At 43.5% G+C, this 13220-nt stretch overlaps 1 protein-coding gene and 1 long non-coding RNA gene across 4 annotated transcripts in view; one reads left to right on the forward strand and one right to left on the reverse strand.

The window, feature by feature from the left end:
• Mef2 (myocyte enhancer factor 2) overlaps nt 1-13220 on the forward strand; it is a 70996-nt gene that overhangs the window by 13248 nt on the left and 44528 nt on the right. The gene's annotated exons all lie outside the window — the stretch shown is intronic.
• On the reverse strand, nt 3824-7766 carry LOC139767920 (uncharacterized). Its single transcript, XR_011717245.1, has 2 exons — nt 7508-7766; nt 3824-5819 (listed from the first exon to the last, which is right to left on the reverse strand). It is a non-coding gene; the product is annotated as an uncharacterized lncRNA (long non-coding RNA).

Below are 13220 nucleotides of genomic sequence, written 5' to 3' on the forward strand. Positions count from 1 at the left end.
TCAGACGATTTTATTTGGTAATCTCTGGGAGCATTGATTCTCTAGAAAATTTATTTTGTTTATACTGCGCGCGCATATTCCACGTACACAAGATATTTTTTATTATATATATATTTATATTTATATTTATACATATATATACGTAGAGAATTGTCTCTCTGCTGTTCTTCTCAGATAACGTTGATACGTCGTATGTTTACTTATGTTCGTACATATATACATATAATGTAAGCTACTATAAAAGCACAGTAATCAGAATGATAAGACAATGACATTCGTACTGTTTTTCTCGAGATAACGTTGTACACGTAACGAGCGAGCGTAATTCGACAATTTTACATGAAATTTACAATGTCGCGATGTACAGATGCACCGGTGATCGGATTTAAAGAAATCACGCGTATAGCCGCAGATGGCGCAGCTTTTCGCGAATTTCTTTTTAAATCGCCAGACGATAATCCGGGGTATTATCCGAGTGTTGGGTTATCTTTGTTCGCCCTGTATATCTCTCTTTCGTCCTCATCGTGGAAAGAAGCTCACCAGACGTGATTATGTTACGTCAATACCTCAAAATATTTCGCAAATTCAATCGTGTTTTTAAGAAGAGCCGTTTCGATTAAGAATTATATTGTGCTCTTTCCGGCATTCTCCTCGAGTTTTCATCTCACCAATTTCGCCAGATGAGATTAGTTTGCTTTTGCATGAGGTAACTTTGTATCATAAATTGGTATATTAATGGCTTCCGTATTACCTAGAGTCTAAGGAAATAATCTCTAAACGAGGTTTTCCGCACGGATATTAAAATTGAAATTTATGAATTACTTTCCTGGACATTCTCTGTTGCTACTGAGAGGTATTCTTGTTTCCGTGTGAATTTTGATACTTTACCATGTTTACCAGTCAATATTTCATCGTTATTAAATCGTAAAATATCACCGACGATGGGGAGGAGTGAAAGAAACTTTGCACCGAGCAAAGATATATCTTGCTGAGACTTTAAGAAAATTGATGGATTATACAGGAAAATGATCGTTTCCGGATCGAATGTTTCGCTCCTTTTTTCTCGCTCTTATATCTCGAAACTTATTGTGTCCGCGACTCTGCGCACTCGCGATCTACCTACGCGAGATGCGAAAACGATGGGGAAAACGACGTGGAACACGTGACTCGACCTCTCACGAATCGATACGTGAGAAAAGCCGTGTCGGTCAGCTGACAAGGCGCCGGGCGATATCCGGCAGTGAGCGAGGAATAAAAGGAGCGTGGGAGTTGTAAAGAGGATGGGAGGGATCGTAGAGAAGGGATGGTATGAGAAATGGAGAGATCTGCTATTACGTGTTGCCGGTCGGCAAGCTCCAGCAGACTGTTTGCAAGTTGAATTTTATTTATTTATATATAGTTTACAGTCGGAGCTTTATTGGCGTGTCCTTAATTTCTTATCGATTAAAAATTCAGTCGAATTACGATATTGAATAATCGCATGAAAATATAATTTATATCCCAACGCTGTATCGATAGAAAAATAATTTTGGAGCAGAGAAGCGCCTTTGTCCTCGTTTAATATCTTTTAAGAAGAAAAACAACGGAATTATGAAATACCTTTCTAATAATAATGTTGTCTACTCGAATGATATAATAACTTATAACATAATTTTTTAAAAAAGCACAAATATTCTTTTTACATAATAAATCACCTGCACACAACAATTGAAAAAGTATATCCATCTTATTCTCCGGAACTGGGAAGTTGTATAAGACTTCGATTTAATTTTTTTCTCAAAAGAAGCCTTCATCATGGAACGCAGCCATTGTTAAAGTCTTTTGTAAAAGGGCGATATCGAGAAAAATGTTTGCGAGAATATCTCGAATTTCATTTTATTACGCAGGATGGATACAGTAATGACAAATAAATTAAACATCGTTATCTCTCCATTCGATCGCCGATTAAGTACCGCAAGCAACAGCGTGTTCTCCGAATCCTCGGAGAGAAGGGAGGGAGATGTAGAGGATACGAGGGGGATAGAGGGAGAAAAAGAGATTAGGCAGAAGAAAAGGGGAGACGCGAGGTGGATGAGATTTCATAGAGGCCGTCGCGACGGTTTGTGCTCTTCTCAAGAAGGTGTCGGGGGCGGCGCGGAGAGGGAACGCACGGAGGACGCGAGAAGCAACGTTGGAGGGGTCGAGGGGAACGTGTCGGAGGGGGACGAGGAGGGCGCGAGCGACGCGGGGAGGGCAGTTGCGACGCCGGGCGTCCGGTGATCGCGCCTTAAAAGGTCCGACGCCGCACGCGCCCAGCAGCTGCCAGCTCTCCTTCCTCTCTTCTTCTCCCTCTTCTTCCCTCCTTCTCTCTCACTCTTTCTTCCTCTCTCTCTCTCTCTCTCTCTCTCTCTCTCTCTCTCTCTCTCTCTCTCTCTCTCTCTCTCTCTCTCTCTCTCTCTCTCTCTCTCTCTCTCTCTCTCTCTCTCTCTCTCTCTCTCTCTCTCTCTCTCTCTTCCCCTTTCCGCGCTAGCGGCGCAAATGCGCCTTTCAAGTTTCTCCTTGCCTCTTTCTCCACACGTCACACTTCTTTCTTTTCTTATTCCCCTACGGTCCCCCTCGCTTTCGTTCTTATCTTGACGAATTACACCGGACTGCAAGTTTTCTCGACTTTCACCGGTTTCCTCGGTTAATCTTGCCCTTTCCGGCCATCTCTTCCTCCCACGATCCTCCCTCCTCTTTCCCCTCCCGTCGTCGCGGTCGTCGCCGATCAGCCTCCTCGTATCGTCACGCTCGGCCCTCGCGTTCTGAACCGCGGCGGCCGAGTATCGCGTTTCAAGTTAACGCGGCAACGTGCACTGTGTGGGAGAGCGAGCGAGAGGGAGAGAGAAAGTGATGGGAGAAGGAGCGAGAACGCGAAAGAAAAGGGAAAGGGAGGTGAACGCGCGTGTGCGTGATTCACGCATGACGTCTGCGACGCCGCGACTGCACTTAGCTGCGACGGTAGTAGCGTCGATATCGTTAACTCACGCTGAAGATTGGCCTCCAGACGACGAGATGACGATGATGATGACCCAGGTGCTGTTCCCCTTATCGCGCGGTATCTTCAAAATTTCAGGATGGGACCGCACGAGTCCACGCTTTGCCTCCTTCTTCATTTTCAACCGGTTTTTAAAGAGGCGATAAATGTTGATTTTTGCATAACGGTTTAATATTCGATAAGATCCGATTGCTCAAAACGTTTTTAGACATTCGTGTTTAGAATTGCATATAATTATAGCTAATAATAAGCTATATTATATTACAATAATGGAAATATTAATCGACTCTACTGGCCATTATAATCGCCAAGACAACACGACACGACCACAATTTGGTTCGATTATTGTCAAGACGCTCTTTTAACAAATATAAATTGATGTAATCTTTGATACTTATATTATATTACATATATATATTTGTTAAAAGAGCGAAAGTACCGAGTTAAAAGAGTTAAAGTACCGAACATTTTCTTATATTATATTTATCATTATCTTATATTATATCATATTTATTATAATAGCTTATACATATGTAATTTGTTATTTTGTTAATTTTCGATCTTTAATGATATATAAATGCCACTTATACGACAGCCAATAAGAAGAGATCTGTATGTCATTTTTCCCGTTGCAAATGCTTACTTTAGATTTGACGGATTTAGGTTACATAGTCGGCAAGAAAGTCTAATGCAATCAAACATTAAATCTTTGATTAATAGAAAATGTTCGGTACTATTTATGAAATCAGCTTTTATTAAATCTGGTTTCCTATTTCCTGTTTATCAAAATTGATTGTATTTCCGACGTTTTGAAAAATGATTTTATTGCAGAAAATCGATACTTTATTACAGGAAACCGATCTTGAGGCGCTTCTCCTCACTTATTCACCACCGCAACGTAATTATTTTTACGTAATTTGTAAGGAACGTTGGAAATGATGCTCGCCTAATTTCCCGGTTAAAAAGCCTTTAGAACGGAGCTAATGAAGCTGCGAATTAATGCCGCGCAAGTAGGGCGGAGGCAAAGGGCAAAGCTCTTTCTTTCGGCGCCTTTTCAGCGCCAGTCGCAAATGCGAAACGGAAGTGGCAAGCCGGAGAGAGACGTGCACCGCTATATCCACGTACACGCGCGTGCTCCGTTATCGGAATGCCATGCCAATGCGCTCGTGTAGCCCTCGAAAACCCTTTGGACAAACCCCTCCCTCCTCTCTCTCTCTTCTCTCTCTCTCTCTCTCTCTCTCTCTCTCTCTCTCTCTCTCTCTCTCTCTCTCTCTCTCTCTCCTCGCCCTCGCTCGCTTTGTACCACCCGGCGGAAGGGTGCGGCGCGGTGCGGCGCCTCGGCACTTGCGTTCAAGATGATCTCCGCTCGAGAAGCAACGCTGCTGCAGTGGGCCACATTGTAATACTACATCGTCAACCCTTGAGCGAGAATTTGCACAATATTATAAAAGGCATTTAGCGCACTAAAGGGGAGTTCAGATCCGAAAGATGAAGTTCGATCAAACATGTGAAATTTAAGATTATTTTTAAAAGGTAGAATCGTGCTTACTTTATCTCTTCTTTTTGGAAATTCTATATTATTCTTTTTATCTCTCAATTTTTTTTTTTAAGAAAAGGGCAAATTATAGAGACGATTACACAATTTCATTCTTTTTCTTCTTTAGAGATGCTATTTTGTATCCTCCCCAATTATGTTTTCCAAGAATCTTTTCTTTTACATTACCCCGTCTGATAATAGTCTATTTCATTCACTTCAAAATGAAGTACTTACTAAATAAAGAAGCATAGTCTTTCATTTCGATTTCTTACTACGTTTCAGCAATATTACAGCGAGCGTCAAATGGTTGATGCTTGCATTTTCTCTTCATCCTTTCCATTATTTGATCCCGACGGAAAGATGAATTTCCGATTTCGTGTTCGATCGGCGAAGCGGCAAAGCGTGTAACGACGCAACGTCTTCCACGTGCTCCGGATGTGAAACATGTGTGGGGATTCGAATAGCGACCGATCATTTACGAAATCTACGTGTAAATTAGAGAATAATATTTTACGTGCTTGTGCACGCGGGGACAAACGGAATGCCGTCGTTGCAATGACTCATTGACTGGACAGGAGCATGCCTGTCGTTCGGATGAAAAAAAAAAAGATCGTCTTTACTCGCGTGTTTACGCAATGTATATGCTAATTTCGAATAGTGTCACATAAATTTAATATATTCATGAATCTACTTTTTCAAGGAAATTGGACTTTATTTCTCTCTCGTCGTAAATTTCACTGGTCGCCATTCGTTCCGTACCGCGATTAACAATTCAGATATTCCGTTGAAAAGTTTTTTAAAATCAAGCGGAGAATAAAACTTTGCCACTTATATTTGTGCGCTTCCGATGGTCTTCCATGAGGCCGTGTAACGTCTGAACGAGAAAAAATATAATTACAAATGCATTAAAAGAAGAAAGGGACAAAACGTCACAGAGCGACGAAAGCTCATCTATCGTGAGAGAGGAATCCCTCGGTTTACACAAGTTCTTCTTGCCCGATCGATGCGCGCGGGCAACATGAAAATCTGGCACCAAACGTCGTATCACCCCACACGTGGCCGCGTTGCTATCCGAGTGCTGGACATGTGTTCTTCGCTCTCCTACAGAGAGATTTTTCTCCGGGATAAGATTCGGCGCTTGGGGTTGGTCGCGTGATGTACCAGTCCTTTTTTCAAAAGGGTCTTATCGTTTGGCCAAGAGAACGTTATCCCGATAATGCGACGCACAATTCTCATTGTGCGCATCTTGGTCCTCGTGAAAAAACGCTGCTTAAAGAGAAAGTAGTAATGAGGCGAGAGATAAGTAAAAATTGTGATATGTTAATATACATGAGAGTAGCATAGATTTATGCTACTCATGAGTTTATAATTTTTGATGTTTTTGTCCCAGAAATTAATCCCCCAGTCTTTATTACTCTTTTAAACTTGTTGTCCAATACGCTAGATATAAATTCACGAATTGAGTTATTTTAAATCTGATATTTTACAATATCGATTTTAGGAATCAGTTCAGAAAGACATATGTATACCGAATTATTCGTTAATAAAAAATTATATAATACAATTATTTATTATGATTCATCGCTATTTTCTTCCAGTGAGACTTTCGCATCCTTGTTATATCAGAAAGCTGTAATTTTATTAATCAACTTCTTATCGCAGAATGAAATGCACGTAATTAATATTCGAATTGCATATTTTTTTATCTTACCTTCTATTTTCATACCGTAGATTTTCGAAAAACTCTTCAATGAGAGAATCTTAGATTGTTTTCGCGATGTTCAATAATTTTTTGCACTCTCAGAACACCACTCTCAGAATTAATTACTTCGAATCGCGATGGAGGTTTACAGGTTCCTTGTCAATTAGAAGCGCATTACAACGCCGTCGCACCAAAAGAGAATAATCCCCATAGGATACGACCCGCTTTCCAGATAATCTGCTTGATAATCGGCGCGTATATATCGTGGATCGCGAGCATATCGTGGCTTCCAATATGGCTTCGTAAACCGAGTTAAATGCAGATGTTGTGTTCGCTTATACAAATGCATTGGAGATGATATTCTACTCTCGTGCTCTCGGCAAACGAGATGGCGGATTTGACGCGTAATGAGAAGATAGCGCTGACGATGTGCGGGAACAGGGATAAAGAGGGGGGAGCAGGACACGCGAATAAGGGCATGCAATTTGAGATATTGCGTTGTAACGTAATGATGTTATATGCTGCAAATAGGAAATAATAGTTATTCCGGGGTTTTTAAAGCCTCGATCCCCGTCTTGTCAAACGCAAGGTAGAGATCTGAGGTATTACAACTAGCGAAACTCCATTACGTGCTTTTAATTCTTGGCTTTACTGCAAAAGCAAGCAGTAATGAACTGCATTCTTTCATCTTTTTCTTTTAATGATTATCTGTGCTACCTACGTTTTAACGACATAAATTGCAACTTGAGAGCCGAGTGCTGAAAACTGAGAACCGAGAGAGTCGACATAATTTGCGTAGAAACTAACCTACATTCGTACTTGCCATTTTCTTTTAGAAAAATGTTTCTTCTAAAACTTAATAATCCGTTAAAATTAAATCACAACAAATCTCAATTTAGATTAATGCCACCGCTGTAATTAAATTGCAACAACGAATTCCTATATATAAATTAAACCATAGGTTTCGCGTTCGACATTAAAATATCAACTGATTCATCAGAATTTTAGTTTGAAAGAAAGACAATTTAGAATAAAGACATATATTTTAGAGGTATTTCCACCAAGTTGTTCAAGTATCGCGATACCTTCGAAGCACACTGTAAGCATCTCTAGGGCTCTATCGCGGGGATTTGGCGGTCGTTTCGAGATGCCAGGCGGGAATTTCGACAGGAGGGGGCACGTAGAGCGGTTGGGTGAGGAAGGCGCGAGGGGGTGAGAGGCGGTACGCCAGGGGAGGGCGCGCGTCACTTACTTGAAGCACGTGCTCTGGTTTCTGACGGCTGCTCCTGCTCAGCCTCAGCGACTCGGCGGCCCTGGTGCTCGCGCGCTGCCGCTGCTGCCTGGCGGTTTAATTTTAGCTTTAACTTCGCCGTGTCATAGGACAAAGAATATGGCGCGTTGCACTCGCGCCAATATCCATTCCTCCCGCTCCCCCCTTCGCCCCCCGCGCTTCGGCCCCCTTTATTCTCCGCGCGCCGCGATGCGTCGCGTCGCGTCGCGTCGCGTCGCGTCGCGTCGCGTCGCGTCGCGTCGCGTCTTTCGCTTCTCGCCGGCACGCACTTCGTCCCTGCGTTCTCCAAGAGATACGGCGAACTTGGTTTACCTTCGTCTAGAGACCGGTCTTCGCGAAGATACCGGAGACATTTTAGCCTCTCGAGCGGAGTCGCGGATTGCTGAAGAAGTACGTGTATCAGTTTCCTTATTTGCCAGCGCGCGATCGCTTTGTTAGCTGAAAGTCGAGGAGCGGCGATGTTATTTCGCCGATCGTTTCATTTTGAGGTATAGATTAGCAGAATTATATTGCGATAACCTTTATAATTTTCAGCGAGAAATTTATATATGTATAATAATCGCATCGTCAGACGGAGAACTCGTTTAGACGATACCGGCAGCAAAAGCAAGATTTCTCTAACGCGTATACAACTACACTTATCAGATCTATTAATTTACGTTATCACGTTTTCTTAAACTCTGAATAATCTCGCGCTACTCCTTGACGGGGAAAGGGTAACCGTGCAAGAATATCACGTAAACCTGCTTACAGCTAGGCGTGAAATCGCCAAGTTATTAGACGTTCTACATATTTCCCAGCGAGAAATCTCACAATCGATATTCGCGGAACGTTCGAGAGCAAAAGATCGCGGGAAAGCGAAAGATCGCGGCGCGCGCGTTGCAGCGAACGAAAGAACGTTGATGTCCGACGGCGATTAATTCGTCGCATTCTGAGAATGAGTTGGCGAGATCCGCGGAAGATTTTTCGTGGGCGAACGGCGCGGCGCGGCGCGGCGCCTCCTTTTCATACCTAACCGCGAACCCGGTCGGAAGGCTCGCGCGCGAACAGGGTATATATCGGAGTTTACAGTGCGAAAGGCGATGACGTAGGTAATGCGTTCATCGATTAGACACGTGCAGCCGCTAGGCGTACGGTACACCGTGTATGCACGATTATACAAAGCTACGTACTCGGCGGAGCGAGATGTAACGCTCGCGGCTTGAACGTGGAAACTCCAGCGGAAAACTCTCGCTACGCGCTGCTTTACTCGTGAAAGCGCGTTTATATGTATTAAGCGCGTTGAATTAAAGCAGTCCAGGTAATTAAAAGAGTCGCGCACACGCACGGACGGACAGAGCCGACGCTGCCGCGAAGCGGTGCGATTTGTTCGAAAATCGTAGTCGCTTGAAAGTCGGTTTCGATATATCTTTGCATTGCATACGTGCAATCGAGATCTGAAATCTGGATGACTCGCAAGTATATCGAATAGCGTGCTGTCGCGAAATTTTCAATTCTCCGCAGCAGCACAAAAATGATACTCGTATCTTCCTTTACAAAATAATGATTATTTTGGAATATGAAGACCTAATAAACGATATCAGAGCAATTTCATAAAGGCCTGGAATTACTCAGATTAAAGATATTGCTGCTTTTTTTGATCTTAGAGATGCAGAGAAAACTTTTCGCAACATTATTTTGTAAACTAACGTAGATATCTCTTCTCCGTAATGTTCAGTTTTTGCGAGAGTTCGACCTTGCGGCACGCATGCAATATCGCGACAGAGTTTTGCGTTCGGGTTGGCGCGGCGAACGAGGCGGCTGACCGAAGCGGCGGAATATAATTTAGCGGAGGAAGAAGTCACGTCGCCCTCTCCCCGCCGTGCCGCGTCACGGGCCGCACGTGTGCGCGCGCTCGGTTGGGGATGCTGGCCCTCCTGGACCGTACGGTGAACGCAGAGACGAAGAGAACGAGAGACAGAGAGAGAGAGAGAGAGCGTGCGTACGCGGGTGTACCGCGACAAGAGAAGTCAAAGAGAAAGAGATAGAGAGAGAGAGAGAGACGGAGAAAGCGCGAGACGAGGAGAGGAAGGGGTGGATGGGGGAGGGAGGGCGGCTCGCAGCAGCCGGCCGCGCCGTCAGCTGCCGACAGATTTATCGAGTGGCACGTGCCGATCCGGAGCAATGTCGTTTTGTACTTTTCTGCTCTCGGCTGAGAGTAGCGCCTCGCCGAGAGGGCAAAAAGTCCCGCAGGATCGCCGCGCCGCGCCGGCCGCGGTCGGCCGGGACCCTCCTTCTCCACCCGCTCGTAAACCGCGATCGGTTAGCTCGCCATTGCGCGTTGGTCGGTCGGTGCGATCCCCCGGTGTTCTTCCGCTTTGAACATTCCTCGATGATTCTCGCGGGGTTCCTGGAGCTCGGTAGAGAGAGAGAGGAACGAGAGAGAAAGAGAGAGAGTTATGAAGCTGCCATTAGCGCTACGTGGACGTGACGCATTTCGTGCGTGCGGTTATTTTTGGTAGCGGCGTACGCTCGCCGACGGTTCTAATTAACGTTAGGGCCTGTGGCAATGCGCTATGGATGTCTATAGTTGAAATGTCAAGGTAATAAAGATTCGGGATTAAGTTTCATTGACATTGTTATAAAGAAGCGTCTCTTCCCCCCCGCGGAGAATTTCGAGAACTTTACGATTGCATCTGGGATCGAATTTCAATGTCTTATCGACACGCATAAATGATTTTGACATTTCTAACGAAGAAAATCTGATAATCAGTGTAAATTATGTACCGAGTTGACATATAAGACATATCTACAAATTGAAAATAATATTTGTTTATCACTTTACCAGAACCGTCATGATTTTGATTTTAGACTATTTTTCACTGACTCGCAGTAAATTCGATAGCAGATAGGAGACTATAAATATAGAACAATATTTTGTTCCCCGATTGTTTCTGTTTTGTTTCTGAAAACTAAAATTCTCTCATACAAAAACCGCGCTCCGCTGGAAATTTAATTTCGGAGTAAGCGCACGTCGGGATCGATATTTTTATGATCTCGTCGCAAATTCGTCAGAACGAAGGAACGTGTAATTGTAATGTGTAAAATGTAATATGTTCGAAGGTTTCAACTGAAAATCGCGCTAAGTTAACCGAGTTTAACCGCGCACGAAGTTTTTACCGCGGTAGAGATATCAGATATACGAGTATTATCGATTCCTGATAATTGGCGGCACGAACTTTCGAAGTCGCGCGTCCTCGCATGCGAATTAATATTTTCATGGACCAATGACGTCGGTGATAACCGCCGGCCAGGAGCGGCGAGTGCCGCGCGGGATGGGGTGGAGCGGGGGGTGGAGCACGGGAGAGGAGAAGGGACGTATGGGAAAGATTTTCGCCGATGGAAGAGAGCGCGGAGCGTATTAAGAGTGACTTAAATTAATAACGCTCGCTATTTCGGAGTCGCTTCCAGGCACCGCTAACCCGATTAGTAGCCGAATGCAGCAGCAGTGGCAGCGGCAGCGGGAGAGAGCGAGGTGAGATAACGCGGGCATAAGTAATTCATCGGCCGATCTCGCGGCGTGACTGGCTGGCTATGGTAGTGGCGCAGTAATTATGGAAACTTCGATGTTACGTCAGGCTTTATAATTGGACGGGTATCTGCCTTTCTCTCTCTCTCCCCTTCTCTCTCTCTCTCTCTCTCTCTCTCTCTCTCTCTCTCTCTCTCTCTCTCCTCTCTCTCCTCTCTCTCTCTCTCTCTCTCTCTCTCCTCGAATTTACGAGAGGGATGCTGCGAAGGGATACGAGGGACGGCGGATTCGGTGTCACGAATCACATTATGTCACGTCAGTCACGGATCGGTACAGGTTCGTTTCTCTCTCTCTCTCTCTCTTTCTCTGGAGTCGCGCGATTTGATTTATACAACCAGGCTTCGCTAAATAAAATAGCTTAACCTGCCGCTTAACGCTGGTTAACCGTCACTTAATGACGCTAACCATCATTTTCGGTTCCCAGTGCTGTCGAGCGAAGACATCATACCACGCTCCTCTGGAAGCCTCACTCTCCCGCGCCGTAATTATTTTAGTTATTCCCCTCGAAGATGCGCAAACTGAATTTGCGACGCGTGGTCCATGCTCAATCGTTTGTACACGATGGTCGATATAATTTCATATTCATACGAAGCAGCCCGGATCTGTACCGGATGTTGATTCTCTCAGCTGTCGATGAAATTGTAATAAAAACAGCGTTACAGTTTCAGAATATTATAATAGCATCCGCCACAATTTCAAAGCATTACGAATTCATTATTATCAATTATTTGCCATTAGGTAGCTGGTAGCTTATCATTATTATTTGGAGGGATTTGAAAGTTAAAGATTCTCTCAAATTATCAGATCAGTAGACAAGAATAGCTGGTGTTTTAGCAGAAACTTAATTCGAAGGTGACTTGACAAGATATTCAACGTTGAGGATTAAAAGACTGTGACGAATGTTGATCTCTTATAAAATTTACGTTAAGGAAAAATAGATCTCAGAAGATTTGTAGCTGACATGACAACCACAGTAACGGTTGGAACGGTTTAAATGTCACAGCGATTGTATCACAGATATAGGTAAAGCTTCGCGAACTTTCGTCTCTGTTTAATGCATGTGTCCGTGATTTTTTATGACGAATTAATGATTCACGATGATGATTAAATGTAAATTTTATTGAACGGCACCGACTATATTTCCGATTATAATACAGCAGAACATTTGTGCGTGTATGCGTGTATTCCGGTGTAGAATGCAGTGAACTAGATTTATATGATCTTAGCGGGACTTTCTTTATCTATCGTTGCGTTATATCTCTAAAAACGCACTCATCGACGCCGACACCAATGTAGTTTCACTTAACGCACGACATGACGTCATTTTCGCGTCATACCGTTAAAGTGCTGGCTGAAACGTGTCTTCTGATGATTTTTTCTCGGACATATAAGAACCGTCAATGTTAACTTTTCTATGATTCTAATGTCCTGTAAGACAAAAAATTTTGCACCTTCTCCACCTTCCGCGTTATATAGAACTGCTTCGCTTTTATACAAATCTAGAATTTTAATCGGGATTATGCTGGACAAAGATTATATCTGCCTGATACACGTTGAAGAAAATTCGCTGAAAACGTCGGAATTTCACGCAGCACCTGATCAAACAATCCGGACTACCCATCGATTCGCTCGAGGCCGCGAACGATCGCGAGAGTTCTGGATCTCTCGACTTCGTGGATCCTTGGATCGCACAATACTGTACGCTTGCGTATATATTGCGAAAACACAGCACAAACGTCGCTCTTTTCAGAAAAGTGTCGTGCCTTGTTCCTGACTCCCGTCATTGAAAGAAAAGAATTATCATATTAAGTTTAAACGCAGGAAAATCTCTCGTAGCATGAATAACATACAAGCAGGTAAGAGAATAATTAAAAAATTAGGGCTTGAAGACGGTGATCTGCGAAGCCTCATGAGGTGATATAACAAACAGTTTGATTATTAATAATCGTGTTATTCAGGCCATAATTTCGTGTTCAAGTTTATTACAAAATAATATCGGTACAATATCGATGAGTTGAAATCTCGATGTTATAGATACACGAAAGCTTACTGTGATGCTGAATGCTTATTTGTGACAGTAAAAACAAGCTATTGAAATAAGAATCA

This window comes from Temnothorax nylanderi, unplaced genomic scaffold, assembly GCF_030848795.1.
Source record: "Temnothorax nylanderi isolate EJ_2023f unplaced genomic scaffold, tnyl_v1.0 TNYL_tig0013_pilon, whole genome shotgun sequence".
Classification (NCBI taxonomy): domain Eukaryota; kingdom Metazoa; phylum Arthropoda; class Insecta; order Hymenoptera; family Formicidae; genus Temnothorax; species Temnothorax nylanderi.